Genomic DNA, 20,283 nt, shown 5'->3' on the forward strand with positions numbered 1-20,283 from the left:
TTATGAGTAAACAAAAGGCTTTTAATATAAAATTAATTCTCTAAGAATCTGACTGCTACATTATTTGTGGTAAAATACTGTTTTTTGTCTCTGAATTCAATCAAGAATCGATTACCTTGTAGAATAGACTACACTGTATAGCACAGGGAAATATACACAAAATGTTATGATAACTCACAGAGAAAAAAAATGTGACAATGAGTGTGTATATGTCCATGAATGGCTGAAAAATTGTGCTGAACACTGGAATTTGACACAACATTGTAAAACGATCATAAATCAATAAAACAATGTTAAAGAAAAAAAAAAGAATTGATTACCATTTCAGAAAATCACATCACTGATGGCAACACCACTCGCGGTAGCTGGCTCGCCGCCAGTGTAGCAGTCTGCATCTGAAGCTGATGAGTTCACCGGGATTCTAGGAACATTCTGCAGCTTCACCGTGACTGCAAGAGTGCTGTGCTCTAGTATTTGCACGTCATTTATCGTAAGTTACTTTCCTAGATTTCCTTTTGTGTTACAAGTCAGGTATTATGTTTTTCTTTTTAATTTTATGTGTAGTAGTTTACATAACCTATGATTTTCAGGCAAAATAAAGGATGAGTATCAGTTTTCTACTGGTGCATAAAAAACTACCCCAAAACTTAGCAGCCGTTTTTCGCTCACAGTTCTGCGGGTTGGCAACTTGGGCAGGGCCCAGCTGGGATGGCACCCCTTTGCTCCACGACACGCTGGCAGAGCGCACTTTGTCTTTGGAACGAGTTGGCAGACCAGCCAAGCACTGGTTGGTCCTGGATGGCCACGTATCCGGGGCTAGACTGTCAGCTCAAGCGCCAAGCTCTCCTTCACGTGGCCTCTCCAGGTGGCTAGCTTGGGCTTCTTCACTCAGTGACTTGGCTCCAAGAGAGAGAAAGTTGAAGCTGCAAAGGCTTTTGAAGCCTTGGCTCTGAAGTCACCCAGCATCACTTCCACTGCATTCTGCTGGTTGTGATTAATCACAAGACTAGCCCGGATGCAAGGCAGGAGGGCAACAGACGCCACCTGTCGATGAGAGGAGAGGCAGTGCCACATTGCACAGGGAGAGCGTTCACAGACCGGGGAGCATGTAGCCATATTTGTAATTTATCACAGAGCATCACAAAACATGTGTTAGAAAAATGACCTCAGATCCATTACCACTGAGAACCACCGCTGTAAACAATATTTTCTCCACGTCACCCCTCACCTGTCCCAAGGGACACACACCCTTTCTCCATTCCTCATGCAAACAAATAAGAAAGCATCCTCTATGTCCTCAGAAGAGCTTTGCCTGCACAGACGACGGCAACGGTCTGCCAATGAGCAGGGCGGTGTGTGTCTGCAACAGACAATGCTCTGCACTGAGCACTTCTTAAACTGTCAAAAAGATACAAAGTTAAGTGGGGATTTGGCCCATTACCTTTTTCTTGCTTTCTTTGGTTTTTCTAGAAATAGATGAACCAGGACACTGACAGCCTATAGCAAATGTTCACATGAGGGGTCATCATTATTGGGTGGCTGGAAAATTAGTTCAATAACTGACAAGTTAATTAGATAAATGACACAATTCGCACTGGTGCTACACAGACTTGACCCTGCCACTCAACCGGCAGTATCCCTCACATCCTTCTTCCTGCACTAGGGACGGCCAGAGACCAGCACCCAGGACACCAAAGAGCCTGGTCAATGAACAAGATGCAGGACCCAATGGATGGGATCAACCAGTTTGGCCTGGGGCAGTTCTGGATATTGCGTGCTGTGCTATGATCAGCTCTAGAACTTTGAACTTCTCTGAAAGGACAAACTGTCCTGACCCAGATATTCCTAGCCTGGCCTGGATTTTCCTGACACACTTTCCTCACAGCCAGGGCTTACAGTACACACAGCAAGAGCAGCTACAAACCACAATGAAAAGCAATAGTGTGCTCAGAGGGCACAAAGTCTTGGTGGTTGTAATCATTTATGGCCAGGGCGGGAGGGGCTGGGGACACGAGATTCAGGGTCTCTTCTTTCCATTCAGGAGAGTATCTCTCCAGCTCCTCTAATGCTGGCAGGCACTTCTGTTCACACTCCCTTTTAGTAAAAGCTTCTCCTCGAATGCCACTGACAAATCCTAGAGAGGCAAAACGACTCCAACACATGGAGTCTGCAAAACATTTCACAAAGCCAGGTTCATGGTCACAGTACCTTGGTGTTCCTGACAACAACTGCTGGCCAAGCAAGTGTGCCAACCAACCAGAGGCCCAGGGACAGTCTTCCTCGACACCCCTGGGAGGTACCAAGAGACAGCCATCCCATTTGGCTGAATGAGGACACAGCCTTTTCCAAGAAATAAGTCTGAAAGTCTATCAGGCAACAGACAGCTAATACGCTTTCTTGCCAGAATCCACATGAAAAGGTGACATCTGTGTGGCTCTAATGGCCTATAAAAGGCTGAAACAGTAGCAGCAGGCAATTATATAAAAAGAAGGAGGGACCTCTTCCCAAAAATAACGTACTCCAAATCTTTGGATCCTCCATTGGAATTAACATAGAGAACAATTAGGCTTCATCTCATCCTCCAAGAGTGACTCACCTGGAGGCCTTCACCAGCCTCCCGTCTCCCAGCTCAGTGGGCGCTGGGTGCTCCCAGCTGCCTCCTTCAGAGGCTTCCTCCCACGACCTCCCAGGAGCCACTCACCTGAGTGGCAATGCCCCGCCCACTGGCAGTCCAAAGACAGGTGGACAGAGGAGCCAAGAGCCCCTCAACCCGCCTCAAGAGAAGGCCAACTCGGGAGGGCAATTGATGCTCACTTACGGCAGGTGCTCCCCCAGGTGTTAAACAGAGCCTCACAGCTGCCCTTGTGCTGTTAGCCTTTCATGTGCCGCAGCTAACGTGTCCCCTGTTCCACCTGACCGTGACTCTAAGGATGGGGGCACTCTAACGTTTAATGTTCGCTGAATATTCCTTATAGCAGGAACTTCTCAATTTCTGACAATGACCCAAAACAAAGAAGTATGGTGTACATTGTAATCTAGTACATACATGCTTGTTGAGGGGGTGTACACATCTGGGAAAGACGTTCATGACAGAGTATCTACTACCAGTGTTTTCCTTTTTTGGAGGGTGGCTTCTGGTGGGGGGTGATTAGGTTTATTTCTTCCTTTATTTTTAGAGGAGGGCCTGGGGACTGAACCCTGGACCTCGTGCCTGCTAAGCGTGCGCTCTGCTGTTGAGCTCCATCCTCCCCCTTCTATTGGTTTCTAGTTCATTTTTTAAATATTGGTCACAACTGACTAAATTAGCTTTCTTAACCCCCCAGTGTGCGCGGCACACGGTTGGAGAAGCAGTGCCCTGCAGCTCCTAGCGAAGCGCCTCCCTCGCAGGAGGCACTTGGTAAACATTTGTTGAGGGAGGAAGTGATTGGCTGGTTATGGGAACATCCAAGTACTGCTCTGGAAGGCCTTGATCTTTGGCTCCGGGTCTTTGGACCTTTTCAATTTGTTCGACTCACTGGCAGATTACATGATTTACATCCACAAATGGTGGGATCTCTCAAAGAGGCCCAGGGAGGAGGGGGAATCGGTCCAAAGTTACCACTGTTGGTGTTGGTGTGTTTCTCCAAGTCCTTGGGCTCCTAAACGAACCCCATAATTTTAGAAATATTTAAATGATTGACAGCTTTAAGAGGCCCAGCAATGACCGGCCGATTAGCTCAGTGTTGCCTTCAGAAAGCAGCTGCCAAGAAAGGCTTAAAATGAACAAAATGGGAACCGTGAAGAAAGCAGAAAAATGTAAAAATAAATAAAAATTAAACACAGCAGGTACTTCAGGGAGCATTTGGTATTATTTGACTGCAGGACTGTGGACCGCCCGAGTCTCCAACTACAAAGCACTCCTTGCCTGTGTGGGTTCCCACAGGATGCACACGGGTAGGAAGACGCAAGGAAACTGAGCGTCTCGGTGACTGGCTGGGTCACAGCGCGGCTCCTCCCAAATGCGATGGAAGGAGGAGACTCGGGCTCCTCCCAAATATAAACGAATCAGGAGGAAAATACATTAAGAAATACATAAATAAACAACAAGGCAGTGTGCTTTTTTCAACTATGTGTTGATTTTTCAAACATTCTAAAGAAAAATAACAAAAACACCCGAGCAGAGAAGGGCAGTAGAGAGAGCTGTGCGCCTGGACGGGGCGCGCGCAGCCCCGGCCTTGGGTCCCGCTCACCCAGGCTGAAGCCCCACTGGCATCCAGGCTGCATCAGTGTCCGGTGCCCCGCCCCCTGGAGAAGCCGAACCTCTGCGCATCTCCAGCCCTGCGCACAAAGACTTCGTAGACTTTCAACAAATGTCCCCCCAACTTTGACTTTGACTCACGTGTAGCTAACATTTACTGCAAAGTCGTCCATGAACTTGACTGGAGGAAAAAAAAACAGTATATCTTTATTTTCACTACCTTCTAACAGATATTACAACTCTCCTTTCAATCAGGAACTTAGGCAGCAAGCCTGAGGGCAGTGCCTCAGCTCCCGCGACCTCGCCAGCCGCAGAACCCCAGCTGTTTTCTCATCGCGCTGAAGCTGCCGCAGGTGCCTCAAAATCTCACTCACGCTCATTACTGCTCCAAAGTCACGGAAGCTGTTCAACCCACCACTAGGTCTTATTCGAAAATACTAACAAAGGAGCACATTTATTGCTACATCACAAGTTTGGCTTTTCACGCACTGTAACTTTATTTCAACAGAATGGGTTTCCTTCGAAAGCCTATGTATTTTAATTTATTCATTTAAAACCATGAGTCTGAGACAGGGTCCTCAGGGTTCACCAGCCCGCCCTACGTGGACCACCAAACTAGTCCACCCACGGCACAGAAAGCAGCATTGATGAATGCCTCTGTATGTCAGGCAGTTTGTAACACTTGTTTCTCTCTTTCTCAGCCGCTTTATTTTTTAATTTTTAAAAATCGTTATTTACCTATGGTCTCAAATTACAAAAATAATTTAAGTCCTATTATAACAAGTGAAACAACGCAAGAAAAGATTATATACGAAGGCAGGTATAATCACCTCCCGAAGAAAGCCAGCACGCCCTTCCCCCTGCTTCTGTAAACACATGACAGCGCTGATTTATGGCTTGCTTATACCAAAATAGACTTATTCTACACACATTATTCTGTAATTTATATTCGCCACTTGGCAATTGACACTGTAACATAGATATTCCTACAAGTCTGTGACTGTATTTTTTCAAGTTTCTTTATGCATATTTATATGAAATTTATGTGAATGAAATCATATCATGCACATTAGTTTTTTTAGTGCAGCCTTTTTCTTTTTGTCTGCTTTCTCACATCCCTGACTTGTATTAGTTATCGATCACTACATAACAAAGCAACTCAGAACTTAGCAGCTTAAAACAGTAACAAACGTTTATTATCTTAGAGATTCTGTTGATCAGGATGTTGGGAGCACTGAGCTGGGTGGCTCTGGGCAGAGGGACTTGGATGGGCTGCCTTCATCTGAAGGCCTGACTGGGGCTGGAAGCTCTGGTTCCAAGAAGGCAGCTCACATGACTGGCGGGCTGGCGCAGGCTGTTAGCAGGAGGCCTGTGTCCCTCACCACATGGATCATAAGGCTGCTTGAGTGTCCTCACAACATGGCAGCTGGCTTCTCCCAGAGCAAAAACTGAGAGAACACAGTGGAAGCTACAATGTCTACAAGCTAGCCTCAACACTCACATTTCTCCATTTTGTCATGTCCTGCTGGTTACCCAGGTTGGCCCTCTTCACTGTGGCACTGAACACCGGGAGCAAGGCTCACGGGATGCCTTCCTGGATGTTGGCTACCAGGGCTTTCAACGACCTTGTCCTGCAAGGCCACCTCTCCCAGGTAACCCATGTTAACAGGTGTGCTCCACACTTACATGAACATCAGCAAGTAGATTCGTACTGGAACCTACACAGTCACCTTATGAGATAAATGTTATTGAAGTTATAATTTTAAATACTTTTAAATACTTAATATAAGTCTCAAATTTACAAAAAGTTAGTGAATTTTAAAATAAATATTTTTTAACATTTAAAAATAAAGAAACTGAAAGTCTAGTCTAAGATCATGCGACTAAAAAGTGGAGCTGTTGGAATTCGGAGCCAAGACCACCAGACTCCAAAGCCCACGCTCCTCCCACGACACTAAGCAATGGACATCACACCGTCTCGCCAGCCTCCCTCTTGGTGACAGCCCCGAGTCCCCCTACCGAGGACTGTCACTCATCCTGACTCCTCGTAGAAGTGGAAACTCAAGCCTTCTCTTCCCAGCCCTGTGCTCTCTGCTCAAAGCCCAGGCGAACAGTGCCTGCTACCCACTCAGCCTCGCCAGGTACCAGATTCTCTGTCTGCCCTGAGCCTCAGTCCATCCGATGATTTCTTCTCCTAATTTTACAATGAAAATTTTTCTTGATGCTTTTATCCTTGCCAGTGCAAAGAGAGGTGAAGAGTCCACCAAAGGTATGGGTTTTCCACCGAGGAAGTGGAATGCAGGAAGAGAGAGCAGTTGAATGGGGAAACAAAGATGAGACAGGAAAAGTGTCCTGTCTTCCTCCAGAAGCCTGCAGTCTGTCCTGAAAGCCGGATACACGTGCCACAACAGACTGCAACACCACCGACATGAACACAGCACCACAGAGCAGACACAGACGAGGTCAGGGAGGGCAGGTCAGCGACCAATGGGCAGCGTTCCCCATGTGGATGAAGAAATCAGTGCTTCCCCTATGATGCTAGCAGGTGCCCTGAGGAAAAGGATTCTGGGATCACACGGAATGAGAAAGTACTGGGTCAAACTAAGGCAAACAGTATTCTCTTGAAAGGCTGACGAGCCCCGTGAATCCCCAGAGGAGGGGAAATGATACACAGGTTTCCGAAACCGAGTTGGCCGTTAAGTTCTTCTCCCCTCCTCCACAGGAAGCATCTTATAGTCCCCAGAACATGGTTTGGGAGTTGCTGAAACAGGGTAATCTAAGTTCTGTCCTGACCTCAGCAATGTAAAGCATGCGACCAACACGGCGGCGTCTTCCCTCTTCTCCTTAGGTCAGTAACGAGAGACGAGGGTTTTCTGTTTTTCTGCTTTGTTTTGTTTTGTCTTGCCAGAATTCTGTATTTATTTACTTTAAAGAAGAAATATACATATATATGCAACCACCAGCAAAGGTTTCACCCTGTGCTGATACACTTCAGGCCCGGCTCTACCTTGCTGCAGGGAGAACTTAATCACTTACAGGTTTCTCTAGAACAGGCCTCGGTTCAACCCCAACGCAGCGTACGCTGTGGCCCACATTACAGAATTCCACTGGCATGCGGCTCCTCGGCGCCCCCCTTTGCAGTGGTAACGCTGCGCTCCCGCGATTTACACGGGACGTTTGGGAAATACCGGCCGCGGGCGAACGGCCGGCGCCTCTCCCCTGCCGTTTTCAGCCAGCATTGCGCCCTCCCCACCCCCAGCCCGGGCGGCGTCGGGGGAGGGTTGCCAGGAGCCGCTCCAACTGTGCGCGTGCTCGGACAGCTGCGGCCCAAAGGCTCACACCCCGTAAGAGAATTCCTTTGGGAAATGGTGGCCCCCGGAAGGGGGCTTGGGGAGGCGAAAGAAACTGGGAAAGACTACAGATTCTCATTCCCATAAGGAAACGTCGGGAAACAGAAGGTTTCTTTCCAGAATTGCTTTTCAATGGTTAGCCAACAAATCTTGGTTTGTTCATGGTCTATAGATGATCTCAGCAAGGCCAGAAAAGCCAAGCTCCGGGTACCCTTTTCCCGCGCGCAGACGGGGGGGGGGGGGGGGGGGGGGCGGCTGCGGCCGCGTGTGCGCATGCGCGTGCGAAATTACAGGGGTGCGGAGCGCGGCACGCTGATGGAGGCGACGTGCCACGGCGGCACCGGCTCTCCCTCCCTTGCGCCCTTCCTCCCTGCGGAGGGGCTCTCCGCTCCCAACCACAGGCCCATCAGGGAGAGACCGTGGCCTCACCGTGGATGGTGACTGTCCTCCTCTTGCCTGGACGGGCCTCAAAATTGGCGTTTCTAAAGAATACCAGAAAAGGCGGCGCCTCCCCGGCAGTAAAAACACTTTCATGGGTGACTAATCAGTAATAATGCTGTAAATGACCCGTCTGCAAAACCTTCAGTGCCTGGAGATCTAAATTACGCTCATCTTTCTCCCCAAAAATTAGGTATAATATTATAATTTCAAGTAATGCAAGAGCAATTTCTCCCTTCATTGGATACCAAGCTCAAGATGTTACAGGAAAAAGAAATAGCTTTTACCGCTGATATGAGAAATTTAAAAGAGAGACAAGTGTGAGCAAACAAAAGCTGTCACATCAAATACTGTGGGGGAAAAAATCGAGAAAAAAATGCCAGAGATGCTCAAGTCTAAATAAAGTCATTTATTTGTTATTTTAACCCCTTCACTGTCAGAGTTACTGGCAGAAGCTAGTTAATTCTCCATAGGTGGGACTGACTGAAGACGGCTCTCGTGATAACTGCTGTACTGTGGCCTATTTCTCTTACAGGGTTTCCAAACACAAACAGAATGGCACTGATGCTTCTCTGGTCCTAACTCCTCTGTGTGCATCATTTCTTCCGAGAATTCAGTCTTGTCCAATTTCTACCACACAAGCAAAGAACCTAGACCGTGAGTTCCCAAAGGGCAGCAGCCCCACACAGCTTGTGTGTTTCTGGTAGATGGCAAGTGTTTGACAGAATGTGATGGGAGTTGTTTCTTGAATTTTCTGTCCTAAGCAGGTAACAGGCAACTCAAAGATAAGACTCCTTGTGGGGAAGAGGAACTCTAGCAAGGCCCCCTGGAGAGGGAAAAGTGGAGAAAATACAGACTGGACAGATCTTGGGTTCATCCCTTGCTTCTTATTGGTCAAGTTCACAAGTCTACTTCCTAAGTCAAGATTATGAGCTTTTACTAAAATTGAGTAAGTCTTTCCAATGAACTGGGGACTCACTCTGCACCCTACAGTGGACCCTGGGATGAGTAAGGCACAGCTGCCATCCTCAAAACTCTGCCCCCCTGTACGTCCCACTCACTCCTCTGCCCAACACAGTAAGGCTTCTGTCTCCAATAAATTGCTTTGGCAATGGTTACCAGGACCTCTGGAGAGAATTCCAGACTCAGCTCCCACCACCACCAGACCCAGCCCCTCAGCACAGCACACAAAGCCTCCCAAAGTCACCATGTCCCCCCACCTCTGCAGCCCTGCCTCCACCAAACACAGTCCTGGTTTCCCACTTCCTCCAACCCTCAGCCCACGCCCACTCTACACGCCAGGGCTCGCCCCTCTCCTGCTCTGGGGTGACCATCCTCCCTGCATTTCCTCTCCTCCCCACTGTGTGATGTACTGGTCCAGCTCCTTGTGGTTTACGCGTCTGACCATGGGGCTAATGATAAGCACCTTGCAGGCAGGAACTCGGCTGCTTTGCCTTGGAACCCCCAGGGCCTTGTACTGAGATGCAGGGCAGATGCTTAAAATGAGACTGAGTGAGGGATGCTCAAGCTATCCACCAAAGGCAACTCCCTGGGATTTTGAACAGGTAACATGAACTCTCAAAATGAATCTGGTTAAATGAGGTGCTGTGATTTTCAAAGTAACTCACACACAGGACGCAGGTGCAGTGGACCCCAGCCAGAGTCACAGATTCCTTGGGCCATCTGACCCTTGCTCCATACTGCCCTACTCCTCCCACAGCCCTGCGCCTTTATTTTAGGACCTTCTCCATTGTTCCTCACCTCGTGCAGATTTGTCGTGGGTGGAGGAGAAGGTGCCCCTGCAGCCCTGGGTACCTTGTGATGACCGCTTGCCCACCTGCTTCTCCAGCGTGCTGCATCTTCAGCGGCTCAGCGTCGCCACTGACCCCAGACTCCCCAGGCGGGTGCTGGAAGGAGCCACTCCCGAGAGACCTGTCCTGTGCGCCGAGGGACACGGGGGAAGCGAGGGCCGCGCAGCCACGTGTTCTCAGCCCAGACATCCTGACGTGGGTTTCTGCGTGGGAAGGAAAAACAGGCACACTCTCTCCGAAAGTCTAGAATTTGTGCTTTGTGTTATCTCACAACTTCATATTTGGAAGAGGTATTTTAATTTCTTATGAGTGGTGAATAATTATGTAATTCCACCACCTTCTTAAAACTAAGATGTTTCCAACTGACTCCGGTCATCTGGGGCGGACAGTCTTATGGAGACTTGGCATTTTTCCCCTTGGTTCTGAGCCAGTGTGTGCCAAAGAAATTCTCTAGTCCGGTTGGAACAGCTCATGATGGAGACCCATCCTGCACAAAAGAGGAAAGGAAAATCGCTCTTCCCTCTCAAAGTGAATCCTTAAAAATTACTTCTGAAACACAGACGTCTGCTTGCACTCACCACTGAGCCCACTTTCTGATCGTTTCCAAATCCCCTGCCGCCTTCAGTGCCGCTGAATGTCTCCAACGTTCTATTTTGTGCTTGTTTGTAAATCAGTCCTGTGTTCTTCGAAATTCCTCCGTGGGTCTTCCTTACTCTTCTTTGGTTGTAGAAGAACCTAGGGAAAGGTTCAAGAACATTGGTTATCCAACCCCACTGTGCTCGGTGGTCTACGATGTTTTAAATCATTGCCTGAAAGGCACTCCTCTATGGAATGCTCCCGTTCCAGGTTCATCCCTGTCCATCATTGTCACTAGGTCATCAATATTTCTGAGTATCTACGGCACCCCAGACCCTGTCTGGAGCCCTGGGAACAGAGTGAGCAGGCAGACGAAGTCCCGGATCCTGGGTGGCCATGTGGAGTTTACACTCCAGAACCGCCCAGAGCTGACTTCATGACACTCACACCAGAAGGTGATCGTTTCCTTAAACACAGACAAGGGATTGCCAGTCGCTAGGATGAGCTTATCTTTTTTTTCCAGGACCTAAGTGTTTTTTTTCCTTGTATGTATTTCATATTCCTAGCTGGAGGAATATCAAAAGACTCTGAATATCACCATCTGGAAGTTATGCCACGGACTCCAGTGGGCAGGATTAGAGCTGAGTTTCTCTTCTTCCTCTAAAAGTCTATTTCTTCTGTTTCGAAATGAGCACAAACATGTCTGATTCCCTAATGAGACGAACCCAGAGCCTAAAAGTCCCGAATGCGTCACCTCCCACACCTCCACCTGCCCACGCTCCTGGGACTCTCTCATGTAGGGGGACTGTTGTGGGGGAGAGGGTCCTTCAAGCATATTTGCTCGTCGGTGACTTCCCTTAACCACTCAATCAAACCTGTTGAAATACACAAATGTCAGAAGTGCAGCCCCCAGCTACTTCCCAAGCAGTCTGCTGGTCTGTCTGGGACCGGGTTGCGTAACGGAGCCCCAGGGAGCCATTCTGGTCTCAGTAGCATGTAATGCTGATCAGCATTTTATCAAGTGTCACTGTTCTTTGTGAGTGTACCCCAAGTAGGTGTTACTGTCAAAACTGCCGGTATTTTTAAGAAATGGAGGTTTGTTTTTAATTGAAATCTAATTGATTTACAATGTTGTGTTAGTTTTTGGTGTACAGCATAGTGATTCAGTTATATATATATATTCTTTTTCATTATCATTTATTATAAGATATTGAATATAGTTCCTGTGCTATCAGTAGGACCTTGTTGTTTATCTGTTTTATATATAGTAGTTATATATAGTATATTCCTTTTATATTCTTTTTCTTTTTAGGTTATTACAAGCTATGGAATATAGTTCCCTGTGCTCTGCAGTAGGATCTTGCTGTTTATCTATTTTATATATAGTAGTTTGTATCTGCTAATCCCAAACACCCAATTTATCCCTAACCCCACAACTTTTCCCTCTGGTAACCATAAGTTTGTTCTCTATGTCTGTGAGTCTGGTTCTGTTTTGTGAATAAGCTCATTTGTGTCAAATAATGGAGGATTTTTAACTGAAAACGTTCACTTTTTATACCTCTGCTATATCACTTGCACAGTGATGTCTCCTCCTGTCCATCCAGAAATGCATCATTTTATTTTCTCACTGATGCAATTCTCTCTCCTGCCGTACCAGTCTGTGAGCTCCTGCAAGAACATTCTCACAGCATCTGGCAGGTGAGAGAGCACCATGAACACAGAATGATTTTTTTAATTAAAATTGTATTTTTATCTCTCCCCTGCTAACTATTAGTTAACGGTTATCGTCTGTGGAGTTGCATTTATAATATAACACTAGCTCTCCCCTGCACTTTCCCAGGACCAATCCCATTTGGAAACTTCCTCCGATTGTCACGCAGTGATTTGGTCTGAACTGGAAGGAAGTTTCTAAATTCCAGCAGCTATTGCTGCCCGTCAACAGAAGTGTACGGCAAGCACACTTACCGCTGGGAAACCCACGCAGGCGTGCTAATTTACGTCCCTTTGCAGTTGTTAGTATAGGTATGCGATATAATAACCTGCCACTGAAAACAGAGAGCCCCCAGATGCCTCTTTAATACTGAGACGTGCGCAGGCTTTTAGCCTCACGGAGCTGCAGTTTCCTCAGCTGTCAGAGGAGGCTGAGAAGAGGCCCCATCTCGCCAGGGGGAGGCGGGAAACAGAGAGTGAACACAGGCAAAGCCCTTGGAACGGCGCCAGGCGCGCCGTTAAGGTTAGCGCCTGTTAAGTCCTTGTAGCCTCAGGACGGAATAACTGGAGACACGGACAGAAAGAACTGCACAAAAGTTTAACACGAGGTTCTCTTTGGGGGAAAAAAATATAGTTTAACACATCTTATAAAACCAGATCACAAGGAGGAGGTTGTGGCTCAGTGGCAGAGCATGTGCATAGCATGCGCAAGGTCCGGGGTTCAATCCCTGGTACCTCCATTAAATAAATAAATAAACATAATCATCTCCCCACCACACACACAAAAAAAGTATCATGCAATCCCCCGTCAGAGCCCCATCAGAAATGTTGTCTTTTCACACACAAGACTCACACTCAGACTGTCTGCACTCACGGACCCACATTAAATGCCACCCAGATGAAACCAAGCAAATGATCGCCAGCAATACTTTATACAAATTGGTTTATATTCCTGGACCGAATCCTCAATATTTTTTGCCATATTTAAGTTATCTCAAATACGTCATCAGAAAGGCTTTTAGTGTGTTGGGCTGTAATGGGAAAGAATCCAAAGTATGTATGTATATGTACATGTATAACCGAACCGCTCTGCTGTGCACCTGAAACTAACGCTGTCAGTCGACTGCAAGTCAAGAAACAATAAACACATAAATTTTTTAAAAAGAAAGGTTTTCAGTGGACAGATTTGAATCTAATTTTTCAGCTTGAGAGTAAATGACTAGCATACTGTGTGCATTTTCTGAAATATTAGGTATGTAAGCTATTTGAATACTGGGCCTATTCTGCTGTCCATGAACAATGTGCCTCGACATTTACAATATCTTCTAGCACAGTTGCCTGGAATAAACTGTGTAAGAAAGACCTGAACTTTTTAAAAGATGTTCCAGGCCTTTACTATGAGAGGTTGGCAGGGCCTTTTGGCGGGGACGCAGTTCACGGCGTAAGCTGGCTTTGCGTCTAACGCAGAGATGACCGCAAGGCTGGGAAAGCTCTCTGCGGAAAACAGCACACTCACAGAAACAGACCCCTCGCAGGCAGGGCGGGACAAAACACATTCCTGCTCCTATCAGACGTTCAATTGTTTTATCCGCCTCCGGCATGTATCAAAGTGAATTCCTTCAAAAAGCAATCGCCTCTTTTTCAGCTGGAATGAGGTGTTATTACACCGAGTGACATCTGTCACCTCCCCTGCTTGTAAAGGGGGATGGCAGGTTATTGCAACTAACCTGGGTGGCATCAGTGAATCTTCACACAACAGAAGGAATGTGAGACTCTGGAAGGTTCCAAGGTTGCCCAAGACCCAGGCAGAGCCATATCCGTCCAAGGCCCTCTGTGGTCCGTGTGCCTCCCTTCCACCCTGCTCACGCCTCCCTCTGCAAGGGACTAGCGGGTCCCAGAACCCACTTGCTGGCTGCACCGGGGGAGCTGGCTCCAGGGCCCTGGCTGCCCCGTTCCACCAGGAGGAAGAGGAAGGAAGCCCTCCTCCCGCCTCCCTGATGGCACCAGCAGGGCACAGCCTCTGAGCCCCTGTCTCCAGAAGCCCGTCCTCCAGAGCTTGGTGCATTCTGCAGTGACAGAGAGGACACACGTGACACACAGGGGCTTTCTTTTTCGGTGGTGGTGTTCATGGTCACTTTCAAGCTAACACTGGTCACTTCCAAGCAGATATGGAGCTGATACCAGCCCCACTGCTATTACCTGACCACCTGCCAATAAAATGTCTGGACACATTTAATATGTACACACACGCACACACACACACACACGCTCACATATAACCTAATAACTTCCATGCGCAACAAACTTTTAAAACTCTTCAGGGCTCTGAATGTACATCATCATGTCAACTGATGACAGGCCGATGCTCAATATGCCATTCGAAAAAAGTACACATCACTCATAAGACAGAAGTTCAGCCACCTTAATTTTTCTAGCTTTGTTTTTGCAAAATCCTGCTTTCCCCTTAATGATGGCTTACATAATCATGCACTGCAGGGTGTCAGGCACCGCGCTGAGAACTTGGTCTGGGTCACCGGGTTAATCCTTACAGTGGCTTCTGAGGGAGACACCAATGGCCACATCTTCTGCAGATGAAGAAACTGAGATGCAGAGTTACTGAGTAACTTGCGCATCCAGGTTCCAAGGGGAAGACCCGGAGCTGGACCTGAGGCTGTTAGCACCTAGAGGCTGGCCTCCCAACTCCTTGGATTCTCATTGAGCATCTTTCCTCTTAAAAGTTCCAACAGCTCAGCCATCTGTTATTGACCTCACCTTGTCCACAACGCTGAAGAGTAGAAGGGGTTGACACTTTCACATAAGGAAGGTGCTTTCTCCCCGTCCATCCTCGTCTGTAGGGAATGACATAAAATATCTATGAATTAGATATTAGTTCTTGATAGACGTAACACAGTTAACCTAAAAATGGTTTCAAAGAGTAGAGGAACTACTTTCCATCCTTGGTAGAGGCATTCATTGTTTGAAGTTTATTATTGGTCAGCACAAGCGTCAGACTCCAGGAGGAAGAATAAGAAGTACGGAGCCCCGTCCTGTCCACAGAAATCCAAGTTCAGTTGTACAGATAAGCTGCGAATTCTGAAAAGTTCTGCCTTTCCAGGAGATAAATCGGTTCAGCACTGGAAGCTCACTTAACAAAAATGGAGGAAGAAAAGATGAAAGTATTTCTCAGGGGGTAAAAATATATGTGAGCTTTTCATACTGTAAGGGCGGCTCCTTTTCTCACGGCCAGAGGAAAGGCCGCAGCTACTCAGGACCCAGCAGTGAGCCCGCTGCTCCCGGAAATGAGCAGGAACTCGGCTGAGCTACATGGCAGGTGCAGCTTTGCATGGAGTGAGTAATATTGCTTATGCTTTACTATTTTTAATATGCTATGAAACGGTTTTATCTTTTCAGAAAAAAATTTCACAGATTAAATTGCACTGCTTTAACTTAAAACCGATGGGGTAGACATTTCTCCTTTTGTTTAGGGGAGCAAATTTCAGAATCGTTTTAAAATCAATGTCTGACTTCTCAAACGTCATGGCTGCTGCCCTGGGTATGTCCTTCAGCGTGACGAGCGCCGTGCTGAATACTGATTTGAAGTGTGGTTCACCGTGCAGACTTAAATTGTCCTTCCCGCAACTTTATCTGAGAAGCCTGACAATGGTGACAATCACAGGACTAGTTTTATTGGGTAAAACTATTCTATCTGCAATTTATTCTGACAGGCTCCACAATTTTTAAGTGCAATTAAATCCTGAGAATTTTCCCAGGAAAAAAAATAATAAAAATTCTACCACATTAAAAAAAATTTTTTTAAGAGAAGGCAGAAAAACAGTTGAGTTGAACAACTAATTACTAACTCATTGCTCTTTGGGGGAAAAAAAGAGAAAGAAAAGAAAAAGGAAAGGTATTCAGCAGAGCCCACAAATCAATTCCATCGACTAGACAGGCAGCTCCTGGGCCTGAGGACGGGAGGCCTGCCGGGGGTCCCAGGCAGGCTGACCAGCTGCTCCAGCCACCGCTGCGTCCACGTCTTCAGAGTAGACGGCTCCTCCACACTCTGGGGGAAAAATAGGAAACCTGCAGAAACAAGCCTCCAAAATTGCTGCCACCTGATTCCCTGCAGCGAGCACAGACCAGCTGGCTCCTGAACAGGTGGGAGCAGCCTGCTTCCCCGTGGCGTCCCGGCTCGCCCTCCTCCCTCGTGATCCCAGAAATGGAACCCAGAGGTTCAGCACAAGCCAGGCGGCCTGAGCTACCCGCCCGGCCTGTCACGGGGCCCTGGGTGGTGAAGTCCTCCTTGGCGATGGTCTGGGGGATCCTGCTGGCCTCTTGTGAAATTCAAGTCACATTTCTAATCCGCAGCGAGGGTCAGTGTTGTCCCAGAAAAGGACGTGCATCCCTACCGCCTCTTGGCGTCCCATAGCGCAAATTTTGATTCAGCAGGAAGCTTATCTGACATGGAAATAGCTATCCAGGTGACATTTGGGAAATCGGATTTTTCTTTAAGAGATGTCAAATTATGCCTAATGTTGTGGAACATTTTCTATAAAATATGAACTTAATTCAGGAGAATACCTTCGATGGGATGCCTTCAACCTCATGATTCTTGTCCCACAGAGCACGTAGTTAACCCAACAACTACAGACAAGCCCAGGAGAAGCCCCACCCGCCGCCAGGCTCGGGTCCCTCACCGCGCCATCCTGCCCCCTCCCCCAGCCCCAGCCAGGGCGTCTTGTGCCGCAGAGACGCTCAGCTGTTTAGTGGTCTTCTCTCTTCCTGGAAGACCCCATGCATAGCGTTGGCCACTCCCTCCGTGTGCCCCCAAGACCTCCACCACTGATAACACTCGAGTGGCTGTCCCTGTCTTTCCCCACCAAGCCCCGAACTCGCGGAGAGCCGGGACCACCCCACATACTCACAGCACCTCACAGGCACCTGGCACATGGCAGGACTCCTGGAGATGTTTGCTGAAGCTTCCTTTCCTTCTGAGCTGCTAACACAGCAGGCATTAAAACCCACCTGGATCACATCACGCTGTTACGTTGTCCTTAAAGGTCTTCCTCTGCAGATGGTAAGCTCCCTGAGGGCAGAAACCTGTCCACTCGCCACTTACCCCTGCGCTTGGGCCAGTATTCTGGGCCCGTTAGGCAGTCAGCAAACGTCTGCTGAACACGTGAGCTGAAGACAACACTGACTCAGAGATGCTGGGAGCAAGCCCAGACGGCCTGTGAGCCGGAATCTCTCGAGCATCCTCTGTATCGAACGTTGGAAAACTGCCCACTGGGTGTTCCTCTTTTGTGAGTATGTGTCAAAGTCCGCAGGACTTGAACTGGCAACAATCCAGGAGGGTCTTCGGCAGATCAAGCCATAGGGAAAGAGCTCACCCCGGAAACTTGTGGTGGAGGAGCAGGGATGAGGGACAGAGACCTCATAATGGAGAGGGGTCCCCGGGGCCCTGGCTGTTTGTTCTCTCTTCCCACACCGTCGTCTCCCGTGTGTCACCCCATGTGATCCCTTGTCTTTAGCGATGCCACCTCATCCTGTGGGACTCAGCTCAGGCATCATCTCTCCAAGGATGTGTCGCTGGACCCCTCCTTGCCTGGCTTGGCTGATGGGTCCCCCATAAACACCCCTGTTCATGCACCTGACACAAGACCCCTCTCCTGTAACCAGTGCTCAGTGGCTCTCACTGGGCATTGGGTCAGAAAGAGGCAGAGACAGTTTCTTATTTACTTTTTTTTTTTTATTGAAGTATAGTTGGTTTACAATGTTGGGTTAATTTCTGGTGCACAGCATAGTGTTTCTTATATATATGCATATATTCCTTTTCATATTCTTTTTACATTGTAGGTTATTACAAGGTATTGAATATAGTTCCCTGTGCTGTACAGTAGAAACTTGTTTATCTATCTTATATATAGTAGTTTGTAGCTACAAATCCCAAACTTTCAATTCAGCCCTCCACCCCTCCACCCCTCCTTCCCCTTTGGTAACCATAAGTTTGTTCTCTATGTCTCTGAGTCTGTTTCTGTTTTGTAAATAAGTTCATTTGTGTCATTTTTTTTAGATTCCACATATACGTGATGTCATATGGTATTTTTTTCTCTTTCGGGCTTACTTCACTTAGTATGATGATCTCCGGGTCCATCCACGTTGCTGCAAATGGCAATATTTCATTCTTCTTTATGGCTGAGTAGTATGTATGTGTGTGTGTGTGTGTGCGCGCACCACAACTTCTTCATCCAGTCATCTGTCCGCGGGCCTTTAGGCTGCTTCCATGTCTTGGCCGCTGTAAATGGTGCTGCTGTGAACACTGGGGCGCAGGTGTCTCTTGGAATCAGCATTTCCTCCAGATATATATTCTTTGCCTTTAGAGCAGTGACTTAACCACCCTGCCTCGGGCAGCGTCTGGATTTGCTCCCCCATCCTCTGACCATCCCTTTAACCCAGCTCTCTTTTCTCTTGCCTACACTTTCACCTGTCTCCCCTAATTTTAATCACATAAAATTAAGTAGATGCTTCATTCATAAAGACCCTGGTTCAACACCTGGAAATCTTCAGATGAAAAAGTGCTAATGTGAGAAATATTTAGAGGAACTTTAGATGAAAATATTGCCACGAGGCAGGCATGGCCTCTCCCTCTTCGGGGCTGAAGTGCACCTGCCAGCGTTTTAAGCCCTTCTGTAGTCGGGCACCTGCCCTCTGCGTGCACTTAAGTATACACATCAGGTCACAGGTGTGGGGTCTGCAGGTGACTGACCAAGCAGAATGCCACCGCTTCCACTGCCTTCTTAAGGCCCGGCCTGCCACTTTGGCAGCTCCAAAATACGTACCAGAAGGGCTCTCTTCAGAGTTTTCCCCTGAGAGCCACCTGCTGGTCCCCCCAACCCGTCCCAACCCTTTCAGACACAGGGGATGCGGCCTCCAAACCCTCTTCCTCTTTTGTGAGTGTAAGCTGTCAGCTCCATGAAGCCAGGACCTCTGGAATGCACACTGATGGGAACTCCAAACCCCCTAATAAGCCGCATTACTAAGACAGGACTGTTTTGTTTCGAGCATTGGATGGATTCCTGAAGAGGCAAGGGCAGAACTGAATCGTCCCGCCCCGGGATTTCCATGTTAACTGCACCAGTGCACCCATGTAGGTCGAATACCTATGTCCCACACAGTGTAAAATCTAGTCAAGACTTGGGACATTTCTGAGAATGCACACAGCCCCTGTGCATTTCATTGGCCCTTGTGGGTGGGTCTATAAAAAACTCAAATCAAATTCGCAAACAACTCGTGATTTTTCCTACAAAATAAAAATGCGGTAAGTAAATACATTGCATTCCCATTTAAATCAAAATGCTCTCTATTTCTGGGCAAAATGTTTGTATCTCTTGAAACAGCTAATGTTTACGGGAACTCGATACAGGTCGCACGGCTCACTGAGTCAAACCTGGGTGCGATGGTAGGGGTCTACCCTGCGCAGGAGTCCCGTCCACGTGCTGGTGCCTAACTTGAACTATTTTAAAAATCTCTTAGTACCTTATATTCTATTAGTCATGTACAGTTTATTTTCGTTCCAAAGGTCAGAGACAAATGAAGTCACTTGCCACTTTCTTCGGCATAGGAGACTTTCGGGGCAGGAGGAGGAGTGAGATGTGGCCATCAGAGGTCACCTGCTGTCCTTGCCACTGTGCCCGGCCGGCAGGATGCCTCCTACTTGCAGCAGGACGTGTGGAAATGAGCCTTGGAAATGTTAGAATGGGCGCTTTTAATACCCTAAGCATGGCCCTTAGTCCATAACTTGCTGTGAGTTATCTGAAAATCTATCAGCATTCTTTAAACAAATAACACTGAAACACCAATGCTACAATTAAAACTGACCAATGGGAAAGGGTCTTAAAGGACCCTGGAACCGGGTCTTTCTTTTTCAGGAAAAGGGGTGCGATCCTGTAAACCAGGGCCCACAATCCCTTACATGTAAGCCCAAAACTCTAAAACTCTGAAAACCAAAAGTTGTTTCCTAAACTTAGCCCTCCGCTGCTGTGAGGTTATCTGTGGTCTCTATTTTATGCCCCAAGAGTGAAGATTCACGTGTTTACTGTGAAAATACCTGTGGCTTTGAGACAGGAGCACTCTCAGGCTACAGAATTCCGGGACACACAGTCTG

The sequence above is a fragment of the Camelus ferus genome, chromosome 6 (assembly GCF_009834535.1).
Source record: "Camelus ferus isolate YT-003-E chromosome 6, BCGSAC_Cfer_1.0, whole genome shotgun sequence".
NCBI classification, from domain to species: Eukaryota; Metazoa; Chordata; class Mammalia; order Artiodactyla; family Camelidae; genus Camelus; species Camelus ferus.